Consider the following 13,921-nt stretch of genomic DNA (forward strand, 5'->3'; position numbering starts at 1 on the left):
GCGCGGCGGGGGCTGCGCGCGCTGGCCCTCCCACCGCGGGCCGGGGAGGGGCGGGGCGGGCGGTACCTGAGGGCGCAGAGCGGCCTGAGCCGGGGAGAGCGCCGGCTGCGCCTCGGCAGCGGTGAGTGCCAGCTCCTCGCTCCCCTCCCCTTTCCCCTCGCTTCCCTCCCCTTCCCCTCGCGGTGGCCCGCGCTGCTGGGGGTCCCCTTGCCGGCAGAGGGGAGGAAGCGGCTGTTGCCTCCGCCCTGCGGGGTCCTGCCGGCGGGGCTGGGGTCGCCGCCTCGGCCGGGGGATGATGCTGCGGCGTCAGCTGCCGCGCAGGCCACGGGAGGCTGGGGAGGGCCGGGCGGGCGGGGCGGCTTCCTGCGTGTCCCTGCCGGGCGCAGCCTTCACCTCTGCGGCAGCCTGAATGTCAGCGGGGCCGAGCCACAGGTGCGACCTCCCCGGCTGCCCAGGCGCTGGCGGAGGTGCCGGCCGGGCCCGCGGGGTCCGGGGCTGGCACTGGGCTGAGTCAGCCGCGCTGCTCCGGGAGTGACCGGCAACTTGGCACGGCAGGCCTGCGCCTCTGCCCGGCCCCGCTTTGCGGTGGTTTATGCGTCTTTTAATTCTCAGTTTGTTGAGATGCATCTGTGGTATATTGAGAAACAGCTGCTGGGGGCCCTGGTCACAGAGATCTCATTGTAGCTCCAAAGAAGAAGCAGCAAAAATACCCGGTATGTGTTTGTTCAAAGACAACAGTTCAAATAGTAATGGTGGAATATCTACTTTAGCCTATAATCTGTTCAGGTTTCATGTATAACAACAATGGAATGTTATGTTCATTATGATGGTTTTGCTTTAATGACACTAAGACTTTGCTTTCATCATCCAGAGCCCGCTGTTAACATCGTTTTCTGTCAAATGTACTTTGACACACAATGAAATGTGGGCAACTTCAGCCTTTAACTTTGAGTTGGAGGAAGCTGAGCTGTTTGTCTTCAGTTAAAGAAAGCAAAACTGAATGGGAACTTTCTGCTGTAGCAGAGCATTAGTGGCCAGGCAACAAATTAAGGTAAGGATTGTAGATCTGGTACTCTGTCTGGTGCGTCCTATAAAGTTGTTTAGTGCTTTTCAGGGGAATTGATTCAGTTTGTAGGACTGATGCTTTATGTTTGTAGTAGGTTTGTTCCTGGTGTTTGTGGGCTTTGAGTGTTATTTTGATGCAGAATAGATTTTTTTGTTATGGAGGTGTTAAAAGCGAAATGAAGTTGGGTCTGATACTTGTTTTGTTATGATTTTATGACTGAGAACCACTTCAAGTATTCTCTGAAACTTTAAAGATATCTCTTCTGGACTAGTCAAAAATACAAAACTCTTCATTGTATTAGTGTGAGGCAGTAAATATTTACATATTTTGGTGAGACTGAGTGAAATTTGGCAGATATTTTTCTCAGGTATATAGTGATCACATAACTCTAAATTCTGTGGGCCCATTTTGAGTTTAATGCCTCCAAGCTGAAGAGGTGAATGCGTAACAAATGGAACATTAGTAATAACCAGCTACCTAAATGTTAACCAAGGATTTACATAAATATACAACTTTCAGTAGAAAAAAATGGTTATAAAGTCAAAGTTTAATCTTCGCTCACAGTTAGGACTTACCATTGTAGCAGTCTCAATGTTTGGGCTGCAAAAGCTGCTGACTATTGTCCTTTAATTGTAAAGATATTAAAACAGTAGAAATGTTTGGTGTTTAGAAGATTTCTATATTCAATATTTTTGACCGCTATAGCACTATGTGTTTTTGAACTGAAGGAACAACATATATGAATATAGGAAAAATTGAATTGTAATGATCTCATTTAATGTATTATTATACTAATGAGTAATCTTATTTAGTGGAACTGTTCATTTAAAAGCTCACTGGAGTAAAACCTATTACTTTTGGACCTGATCATCCTTTAAGAGGGATTGGTTATTTGGAATAAACCAGTTACGAGGAAGTGTTGGCACTGGCTCTCTAGAGAAAAAGCCATCATGCATTCATCTTCAGATGAACATTACTTGCCTAAAATTGTTAGAAAGTGAAGATCTCTTTAAAATGGAAGAGAGATGAAAGGATAAAAGATTCTGCAAAGGCAACAGTTGCAGCAGTGGTTCTGGTGATCTCTTTTAGCCACTATTTGGAAGTGTAAGCAGCAGCACCATCTTCTTAATTAGATGCTTTCAGGCAGGGTTAAATTCTGTGCCAACAGGGATACTAAGAAGATGAAAATACTAATGGCGGTTTTGATAATTAGGTTTAAAATCCTGTATTGTGTTTCAGTTGAAGTAACAAAAAAAGCTTATGTGAATCTAGATACCTCAACACATGTATGTTACAATAAAATCCCAACAGCATTAAAATAATTATTTCAAAGTTGAAGTTTAGCTAGTCAGTGTAGGTCTTTGTGTTTCTTCGTACCTCTGGGACACATACCCTAGCTCATGCTTAAACTTCTATCTAATAGGTGCAATTTGGAAGACATTATGAGAATATTGTTTCCTCCTTGATCAAAAGTAGCTTGATTTGCGGAGACCCAGACTTTGCTTACTAGCTATTCCCTATTCTAAAGGGAGGATTCAGCTGGAGCAGTTCTGCTGATAATATCCTATAGTAACTGAAGCAAGAAAGTCTTCTCAGGGTGGGGGATGCTTATCCCTGGTCACATGGGGAACTGGTGTCACGAGTTCTCAGTAAAATGCCTTTTTCGCTATAGATTGTTAGGATTTTCATGAGCACTTACTCTGTCATGAGCTGAGGTAGTCTTCTGCAGAGTGCATTTTAATGGCTTTGATTGAAGCAGAAGTATGGTTGATGTTGGCAAGATTCTTGCTGCAAGGAGGCTTGGCTTCTTAGCCAGAGGAAAATGGCTGATAAGATTTTACTTTTATGTGCTGGTAAAACAAGTTATAGGTCTGGAATAACCCTTAAATTTCAAACAATTTGCGGATTTATTCCCTGAAGCAAAAGAACTGTGCTTTCAGCCTCATTAGCCCAGATGGCTTGTGACACACGCAGCACAAGTGAAGTGTCAAGGGAGAACTGAATATCTAGGGTTCTCTTGACTCATCAATATGTTGTGTACTTTTAGCTGGAGATTCAAGAATCTCTTCTAGACAGATACAGAGATTCTCACTGCAATGTGATGTGTATGATACTCATGTTCATTTTGTACATCATATTAAAGATAGGTTTTACTTAAATGCATTTTTTCCTGATCCTATATGATGAAATTATCACAGAGACATATTAACATCATCTCAGTGTGGGAAGCTTTTATAGGTGTAAACTTGGCAAGGCCAAAGCTACTGCTGTTAGTAGCAGGAGACTTGCAAAAAGGAGCAGAACCTCTCATTCTGCATAGCCTTGTCTATCAGTCAACAGAGTCAAAAGAAACATTAATCCCTCTCTGTAAATCTTTCAGTCAAGGAAGCTCTCTGAGATGGTAGTTTATAAAAATAACACTTTACCATAACTAAATTTGAGATCTTCAGTAAACAAAGCAAATTGTATGTATCAACTTACTTTAAATTCAAGTAAAATATAAACATAGATGTAACTATGTAACTCCATAAGTTTCTGTGGGGGAAACTGATCCTGTGGACAAACTGTCACTAAGTAGCTGAAGTTACATGTCAGTTTCTTTGAGAATTTTTTTTTTTTTGGTCAGTTGCAAATGAATGATGACATAACAAGTATCTGTGTCTTCTACATTGTAGAAAACTGACCTTGGTGGGTAAGTTCAGATGTGACTGTTTGTGTTCATGTATCAGAAAATCAGTAAGAAAATAGAAAACATGCTTTAAAATGCTTACAGAAGGCTGCCAGTCTGTGATTAAAACATGTTGATGTTTGTTATGCTGTGATATACTTGCAAAGTTGTTTGATACTGGAATATTTTTAGAGAGTTTGGTTTTAAGGTTGGCAACTGATTTATAGCAATCGAATCACAGACGAAAGCTGTAGGTGTCCAGCACTAATGTAATGAAATTCTATAGTAAGAAATTGACGTGTTGACGATGTGGTTCAAAAATAAGCAACTTGGAATTGAAAGCTCTTGTGTGCCAGTATATGGCTGCAGTATTTTTGGTTAAGGGTAGATGTTGAAGAGAAGTTAAACTTCAGAGAATATAAGTAATCCACTATATTCTTGAAAGCACACAGATATGAAACAAGCTGATTGATATAACTGGTGTATTTGGTAGCAAGGAGAGCAGATATCAGTGGCCAGTTCTTGCAATGTAGGGAGTTTACAAATAGTTTTTCTCAGGAATCTGTACAAGGCAATGGAGTAACATTTAAAAGAATTATTAGTAGGGCTCTGGAACTCCTTAATCAAGGCAGTCATGGATGGAGAAAGTTTGAGGGCTCAAGGACAGGTTGGACAAGATAATGGAAGAGAGGTCTGTGCAGGGTTCCTAAACAAACTACATCAAATTCGAGAAATCATATGACTTGAAAATAGTTCTATGTTGAGGAAGTCACATTCTGTGCTTGCCGTGTTCATCTTGGTGCATTTTTTTTTTTTTTTTTTTTTTTTTTTTAAGGCTATGAGAGGAGACAATGTGACTTTTTATTCACTGCCTTTAAAATAAGATTGACTGCTGGAACTGTGTGTCTGAGCTGGAGAAATGAATCAAGACATTGAATTGCAATGATTCAAACCCAGAGAAATATCATGATTTATATAATATTTCAAGCTTATCCAGACTTCACCCTTTCTCAAGAGAGGTTTTTAAAGATTTTTTTTTTTGATCAGTCCTTTCCTAGTTGTGGTGTTTTGTTTTTTTTTAATTCCAGGAGTAGCTGAATTAGCAATATGACAATATGATTGATTTTCTTTTTTTTTTTTTTTTTTTTTTAAATATGTAGCACTGATTTGATGCGTTCTTGTCTCAAGGTCGTGATCATCTGGAAAAAACTAAACTATATTGAAATACCATTGGCAATATGTGGAAAAGAAATTCCTAGAATGATTTTCTTATCTTTCTTCTGCTTATTCTTGTCTAGTCTTGCTCAGTTATCATCTGTGAACCTCCTCAGGCTTTACTGAAGATATCTCAGTAATAGTGAGTCTATGAATTACAGGCAGTCTCCTAGAATTATCTCTGCCTGTCATTCAGTTTAACCTATAACTAGAATTTTTACCCCGTTAGCAGTAGAAAGAATGAGCATGTGTGGCTGAAGGGGAAAAAAAAATAATATCTTATTTGTGGTAAGGACAGCCTCGCTGCAGATTTAAACTAATGAGAATGCTTAATCTTAAGATACCTACATAAACTGTTCAGCAGTGGTTCATATGGGTAGTATTGTTTCTGTCATTAGTTATTATATAATCAATACAAAATGCATTGAACAATAAATGTTTGTACCACTGTAAGAGGGTTTTAGCTCGATACAGCTCAGTGTTCTCAAACGAGGAAGATGGACTGGATGACTAAACAAAGTAGCGGAGTAGGATAGACAAGGTGACAGTCTAAAAATGGATATTTCCATTTGTAATCATTTGTTTTCAAAGTCTCATGTGGATTCCAACCTGCCTGTTCTTATCAGCAAGAAAATCCTGTTCCAGGTAGAGTGCGTTGCTAAAGTAGCAGAAAAGAGTAACTGGAAGCTGACTCTTCAGTTTGTTGCTGAAGCAATAGTGAAGTCTGTCTTAATAGAGTTAGAGATAGGAGTGGTGTGTTAGAATCATTTGGTGACAATAAATCATTCTGAGGGAAAAAGGAGGCTCCTCTAAGTGGAAATATTTGGCAGACAACAGCAGGTCATTCCGGCTTGTTTGCAGAATGACATTGCTTTTATGTCTGAACTCGCAGACACATTAATCTGTTTTGTAAGAATAAATTCAGAAATATTGAAATTACTAATGTGAAATGCTGTTGCTGAAGGAATAATACTATCAACAAAAGCAGTGGCCTGTTTGTGCTATCAGTTGCTTTGCTGACATAATCACAAAATTTTTGAAAGGAATGATTGAGGTCCACCACTTCACTTCTAGAAAGCCTGGATTCTAGACTGTGATTGATGTTAGAGATTATTCAGTCAATCTTAACTACAGCATGAAATTTAATTTGGTTTTATGATATAAATAGTGATGTCAGTTTTAAAACTTTTCTGAAAGGCAGCTATCTACATCAAATGGGAAAGGTCAGAGTTTTTTGAATATGTATGTACACACATATATACATATACACAACTATGGATTATGTTCCAGGATGGAAATGTTGCCAAATACAAGAACAAGGGAGTAATCTAGATGTAGATGTGCTTTATAGTCATAGTACTTTTGTGTGTGTGGGGAGAAATAATGTTTGAGGAATATGTTAGCTTAGTTCTTTTCTTCTCTGCAGCCATATGATTTTGTCTTTAGGCTGCAGAGCGTTAGATCTGTAAGGCAGACAGCCTATGTCACTTCCTAGTTTGGTTTTCCTGGTTTTATTTTTTATCTTTGAAAATTTAATAACAATTTAAATTGAATTATGTCATCAAATAATTGAAGCAAATAAAGACTCCTTGTATCTCTTCACCAACAAAGATTTTAAGAATAATAAGTCTTTGGCAGCTTAAGAGCTGTTAAGCTACCCTGGTGAAGAAGCTTGGTCTACATGACTTGTGCAATTGGTTCTGTTCACAGAAAGCTGTTCCTTGTGTAACATAACAAATGAAGTAATCCACATAATTTAATTCCTTCTAACAGGAGTGTTTCTGCATTGCAGCTAGGTATATCCATCATGGCTATGTAAATTGTTTCTGCTTCTGATTTATTATGGTGTGTCCTGCCTGCCTCTTACAGTGCTCTGGAAGCAGTTCTTGGGGTTCAACCATTTTATGCAGTGTTTTTGTCAGCTGCGCCTTGTGTTGCTGGATTTCCAGTGAAAGCCTTTCTGTGTTCTGGATCTTGTGTTTTGTAGAGTTGGTTGTACATGCAGTGCACAGTGTATATATGTGCAGGTATGGATTTGACATCGTGAGGTCAGATTTAACAAGGTACGACTGCTACTTTTGGATGAGTGATTGGAACAGTGCATGAAAGCAAATTTAAGGAAAACCCAATGCCCGTCAGCGTCTAAGCCACCTTTAGTTCTTACTAAAGGCATTTTCCAGAACTTGGAAAAAATCAGAATAGACCTATGTTTATCTTTGGTGTGGCAAGAAGGCAATTCCCTTTTGAAGAAGGGAATCAATGACTTCTTCCAAGAGGATGCAGCAGATGATTGGCAGCTTCAGAGAGGAGTTGTACCACTGCAATGCGTTATTCCAATGGCTGGCTGACCTCTGTCCCTGAGAATGGTTAGGCTGTCAGCTCTAATGCAGAAAAGACTAAGTGTCACTGTATTTCCCATCTTACTTGTGAATGAACTGTAATAATATAAATTAACATTCTAAGAGGAATGTGAAAGTGCACTGTTTCAAGTCTATATCTTCGTTTTTGCAGGTCCTAATATTCTTTCCTATTGGGAGTAATATGCCCCTGCTCCCAAATATCTTCTTCCATCTTCTTTTCTTTGTCCTGAAGCTGTTCCCTTTCTGCAGCTGGCTAAGCATCTGAACCCTGACTGCCTTCTTATAAGTCATGTAAAAATGACAAAAATCAGGGCAAATTTACCTATTTGAGAAACGATTTTTTTTAAACAAAATCTTAAGGGTTTTAGGATGACTCAAATCCTGGTTTGTTTCACCCTTTTAGTAAGATTTGATATAAAAATTCAGGGTTTAAAATATATAGTCTTTATTTTACTAATATGCAAAGCACAAGTGGACAGACTGTTAGAAAGCACACATTTCTGGGCAGATAGCACTTAGCCCCCCACCTCCCCTTTTTTTTTCCCTTGAGGTGACCCATACTCAGTGTAAACGTGGCCCTAAGGGATGTGAATGGAGTTTTTGATTCTTGAATTATTCTGGTAGCTTTCTTCTGCAAAATAGAGATGCATTTTTCTATTTCTTTTTCTCCAGTAAGAGCTTGTGTTTTCTAGTCTTACAAAGCATTAAGAAAACATATTCTGATGAATATGAACAATGTTTTTAAAGATTGCAAAGTATGTCACATCTTTTTGCTGTATCAACTAAAGATACTGTTCAATGTTAAATACAGAAGCCCAGATCTCTTAGTGATGTCTTTCTTGTTCTCTCTTTTATCTCTATTCATTATCATGTTCTGCTTATATTCCTTGACCTAGTGCATTCTGACTGATAGTGCATAAAATTCATCACAACAGCAGCTTGGATAACTGGTTTACTTGGTGGTTGATCAGACTTTGCAAATGGGTAGAACATCAGCATTCCTAAGTGTGAAAGAGGCAGAATAGAAAAAGTTATGTCTAAACTCTCTATGGGAACAGAATCTCGCAACTTAGAAGAACAGAATTATTTTGGAGAAACAGAACAATAACCACTGAGTGTCTTGGAATTTCTTTATGACTACAGTACCTTCAAAAGGCAGATTGCCAAGGATGCCAGTATTAATCACTGTGCATTTTGGAATAAGAAGTGGAGGGACACTAAAATTAATGTATGCCTTCATAAAGCATTGAGAATTGATTCAAGAACAGAACTGTTTCAGAGACCCTGGAGACAAAAGTAAGGAAGGCTTGGAGGATTTTACTGCAGAGCTGATAAATCTTACTGGATCTTGGAGTTAAGAGAAAGTGTGGTTTTGTTGTTGTGTGGTGGTTTTTTTTGTTTGTTTTTTTTTTTTGTTGTTGTTGTTGGTTTTTTTTTTTTTTTTTTTTTTGTACTGAACTGTAGCCCATCTGTGCAGGCTAAATAACAGAAAAGAATATGTGACAGTTGTAAATACTCAGAAACTCAATCTCAGAGCCATCAGGCTTTCTAGTTGTATTCTGATCCAATTTAATTCATACAACTTGCACAGTTTTATCAGGATTCATCATCTTTAATACTTCAGGGCTTGTTCTGCTCAGAGGTGTTTGCTGTTAAGCTTCCATGCCCCCTCTTAAAGCTTAAAATTGACTTTCAGGCATGCTATCCATTTTGCAGTATTCTTACTACTTGCTGAAGAAGCCTTTTTCTGCATCTGTTTCAGTGGCCTCCCTGATTTATTTTTCCCTTATGTCATTCAATACCTCCATATGCTCATGGAAATAAGATATCTTCATTTAACTGTCCTAATGCATTTTTAATTACATTTTTAAGAAAAATAGTTCTTTTAAGTTTCACCATGGATCAGTGGAGAAAAGATCTGCATTCTGTGTGTCCTGAAGAGAAAAAGAAATACTATAGATAGAAGTTGTGGTGCTAAGACCCAGAGTTGTACAGAGGTTGTTTTTATGAGCCACATACAGTTGACAGAGTTGAAATACATGTGCAGTTAGATTCACAAAGGCCATCTGATATGTCTTGATTCAGCAGATGATAATTAAAGTAAACTGCAATCTTTTTCCAAGTTGACTAGTTGGTATCTTTTTATTTGTGTGGAGGACATCTTAATTATCATGAAAACCAGTGGGAAGTTAGGTGCAACTACCTTGAATCACGTTCATAGCACCCTGAAGAACTGGTCTTAAGTCTCAGATTTCATCAGGCCTCTCCTGCTATATGAGTGGCACAGAAAACAGGATGTAATTGTTACTTAGGGCAGTAGATTGTGTCTGCCTGAAGCTGTTTGCTGGCTGCCATTTACTCTTCAGTTCCCAAAGGCAGGTGTCACTCATTCCCTGCACTGCTTGGGCAGCAGTTATAACAGTCCTTTGCCCAAATGTAATCCTGTGGCCAAGTAAGCTTTTCACTAGAGGAGATAATGTTCTTACCTTCCTGTCTGTGCTGTTAGTGTACTAGAAATGTACTTTTGTTTTCTAGGAAAAAGAATGAAGGTCTCTGGAAATTCTAGTACTATGAAGTTGGCAAGATAAATATGTATGAATGTTGGTTAACTGCTGCTTCAGATCACCAGTCACCGAGCCAAACAAGTAGATTAGATAGTATCTTAATTCTTAGACCCTCTGTGGAAGGCAAATAATAGGAGTATAATGTCTGGCTTGGTGAATGTGGTCATTAAACTTCATTGCCTTCAGTAACATCCAGCACATGATGGCAGAAATAAGAATAATTCATTTATTCACAGAGCTTCATAGCAGTTGTTCTGTCAGTCTGTCCACTCCAAATACCAAAAAAATTGGCTGATTCATAATTAGTGTTTGCTGGTATATGGGCACTAATGGATGTAGTGTTTCTGGGTAGGTTTGTCTTTACCTCAGTAAAAAAATTCTTCACACTGGTAAGTTACTTTAGGAAAAGCGTTTTAAGTTAGATACTTAATATTTCTGTTTAGGTGGTCTTAAAATTTAGAAGAATAATGAAACATACATCTGAAGCTGTTGGCATAGCAATAGCTGTGCAGAATTGCTCGTCTGTCACCAGATATGTTTCGTGTGGCAGCTGTTTATTCCACACTGCTGTGGCAACAGAAGGAGAATTTGGTCCCACTCATAGTAATCTGTTTGGAACTTGAAAATACTGTTAGCTCTCTGATGTCATGGGTCATAGGGATTGCAGCATCCTAATGTGCCCAAACATTGAGATGTATGAACTTTGAGCTGTCTGCTGCTGTAATAATTATTCCACAGCACATAGGGTGGGATCTCGGATGCAAAACAAAACTGTGCTGAGGAGGTAATGTATAGGAAAAAGCCTTCCTGGTGTTGTTGAAACAGACAGTGAATGAAGTAAAAGTGAATGTTGTGTTTGCTAGTTGAAACTAACATTGGGGAATCTTGTTGAAGTGTAAATAATCCCACATAGAAAGCACAAAGGAGGGTGAGAATGAATATCCTTTTGCTTATCACCAGGATCTTGAGTATCCTTGAAGGGAAGGATGTAGCAGCTTTTCAGTTTAGATTATACTGCAGAGCAGGTCTGTAAGTTTTAACTCCTTTTCCCTGGATCATTGTATAAGACTAGGCTCTTTTTAATTAGCTTAATTCCCGTTTAAGCTTGTGTGCACTAGATAATATATTTCCCAAGGCAAAGCATATAAGACTTGTTTGACTAAATGTCTGTTTTCAAAGTCCATAGGCTGCTGAAGTCTAAAACTACTTCAAATTTCTTCATAATACAGCAGAATAGGACTTAAATTGTATTGAACTTGAGTTCTGTGGGATGCAGAAATCGTATCATAATTTGCAAGTACTGTGCTTCTTCATAAGGGAATTTCATTGTTAGTCTAACTTCTTGTAGCAAATACATGTCAAGATGAGGATGTTTAAGAGAACGTAATAAGAAAATTTCCCATTTTCTGGGAAAAGTAACATCTGCCATACATGTTACTGTTAAGTTTCGAGGAGTTTTTAAAATGTATTTCAATGAAACAAATGCAACCTAGATTTAAAAACGTGATGCATTAGTGAGTCATGTAGCTAATAAAACGTGGACAAGTATTGCTTATCTTTTAATTTAATTATCTGAAGTGTTTTAAGCAATCAGTACAGTTTTCTTGGGGATAATGTTTTGTCTTTCCCTAATTAAGGATAAATGAGCAAGCACCCTTGCTAGAGAACTGAAAGGTCTTCTTTTCAAGTTTAATTTGCAGCACTTCATGGAAGATTAAAGTAATCTAATTAAGTGGCCTCATTTAAATTTTGCAGTCACCTAAGAGATGGTAGACAGATGTGAAAAGGGAATTGTCTATAAAGCATGAAAGTTAAATTAGCAGCTTAATCTAACTTTTTTAATTTAACTTTTTGAATTTGGAAGATTTCTTTACAAGACTTGAGCTTTTTTGCTGGAGTTGGGATATCTTTTGATGCATCTGTAGTATGATACTTAAGCCTGGCAGTGTTCAAGAAGAGACTGGACGACACCCTTGGACACATGGTGTGAACTGTGGGGTTGTCACATGCAGGGACAGGAGTTGGATTCAATAATCCTTGTGGGTCCCTTCCAACCGAGAACATTCTATGATACTTGCTGTGAATGAATTCATCATTATGTTAAAGGCCATTTGTTATGCATGAAGTTATTTTTTTTAAAAAGGTGTACTTTATTGCTTTTGCTATACATATTTGACATAATGTATATATCTTTGACATTTATGTTAAAGTATAATGATTTTTTTCATTTGCAAAGTGTGCAGGTACACTGTAGGCAAGTTTTTTTATATGGGTACACACACCTGAATGAGGTGCTGTGAATGCTTTTCTTAGTAGATCATATTGGTCATGGTGTTTTTGAGACAAGTCTAACATGAAACACCTAAATCCACATGCAGGTGTGTATTATACATAATGAGTTAAATGTTTTGCTGTAGCTGGGGTCGGGGAGAAATCCTGGTGTGCTGCTTTGTATGCCTGGGTGAGGGGTTATGTCCAAGAATTCACTCAGTATTTTAAAACTCTGGATTTGTGTGTTTCTAAATGGAAATGCCCTCTACCAGTTGTAGGATGTGGACTCTGATATTTTCGCTATGTTAAAAGCCATGTCTCTGAGCATATTTATCTTTGTATCTTTTTTAATGTAGGTCTACTTCCAGAAGTACAGCTGTGGGGCATTCTATTGATTTACAAAATCCTAAGGGTTGTTCAGTTAGCATGAATTTAATGGCACTTTGATTTTATCTTAAAGTGTTTCTTAGTGAGGTCTTGCAGCCTGCAGAGTGACTCACTTTAAGGTAGTGCTTGCTGTGGTTACACAAGGTATTTTCTGTACCTTGAATAAGTATAATGGTACTTATTGTGTGTTAATTCTCATAATGATTACCACAGTGCCAGCTGCGTGTAGGTTTGTGAAATGAGAAACACAGATTATAGTTTCAGGGAATAACGTATGAAAGACTGAAATACTGTGTCTTTACACCATTGTAAGACCAGTGGGTGGAACTGACTAAAACATAAAATCCAGGCTAGCAAAAGCAAAATATTGTTTTACAACTCTCTTGAAAAATCAGAAACCGGGTCTTGCAAATACAGAATTTAACACCAGAATTGAACTTGTCTTACAATGCAACATTGAAACTTGAAGACTTCTCAAGGCCTTATTGTCTGAATTGCAAGTCTGTAATAATAGTATTTAGACAAGTTGTTAATATTGTATAGCCAGGCAAAGCAACAGACTAAGCGCTGTACAGAAGGGTGATACAGACATAGTTATCCAAATAGTAGGATGGATATGTAGATGAGTGTGGAAGGAACAAAAAGCAGTATATCAAAGGAAGGAGACTGGAATTCTCAAGGTAAAAATTTTTGAGGCAAAGATATGTCTGTAAAGCAGATATGGCTTAGTAAAGTAAGTATGATATAAAATAGACCAACATGACATAAGTCAAGATACAACAAATCTTCACTAAAGACTGTAGTGGATGCCCTGTATTCCACATTAGGTGGATGGGAGTGAAATTCAAGATACAAGGGAATGCATGAATGCTATAATTATCTTTTTATTTCATACTTTTGTAACTCGGGTTATGTGTTCATGTGTCACTGCACAAAAGTAAAACTTTTGAATTTACTTACTAACACTGACTTTATGCAACTGTTTCCCTGTACCTCAAGTCTCCTACATGAACAAGAAGATGGAGGTAAAAATCACCAGGAATGCTTATCTTGAATTGGGGATATCAGTAAGATCTAGGAAAAAAAAAAAGCTGTGGATGATTAGTGATTATTTTTTATCTTATAACGTAGACATTGGGGAAACTGGAAAAGAATTAACTTTTAGTCAGATTTTACATTATAGTTTTTCCAGTTTTACATTGCTGACCAAAAGTTTGTGCTCTGTTTTATTTGTGGGATTTTAAAAATATGAAGTCTTATATATGTAATAACTGTAACATGGTGAAAAGTTCAGTTTGCTCAAAAAAGGTTAATAGGAAAAAAAACCCCTCTTTTTAAGCTTGTTTTATAGATTTCAAAAAGAAGAAAATAAAAAGCAGTTTATCTAGAG

This window comes from Nesoenas mayeri (genome assembly GCF_963082525.1).
Source record: "Nesoenas mayeri genome assembly, chromosome: 7".
Taxonomy (NCBI): Eukaryota; Metazoa; Chordata; class Aves; order Columbiformes; family Columbidae; genus Nesoenas; species Nesoenas mayeri.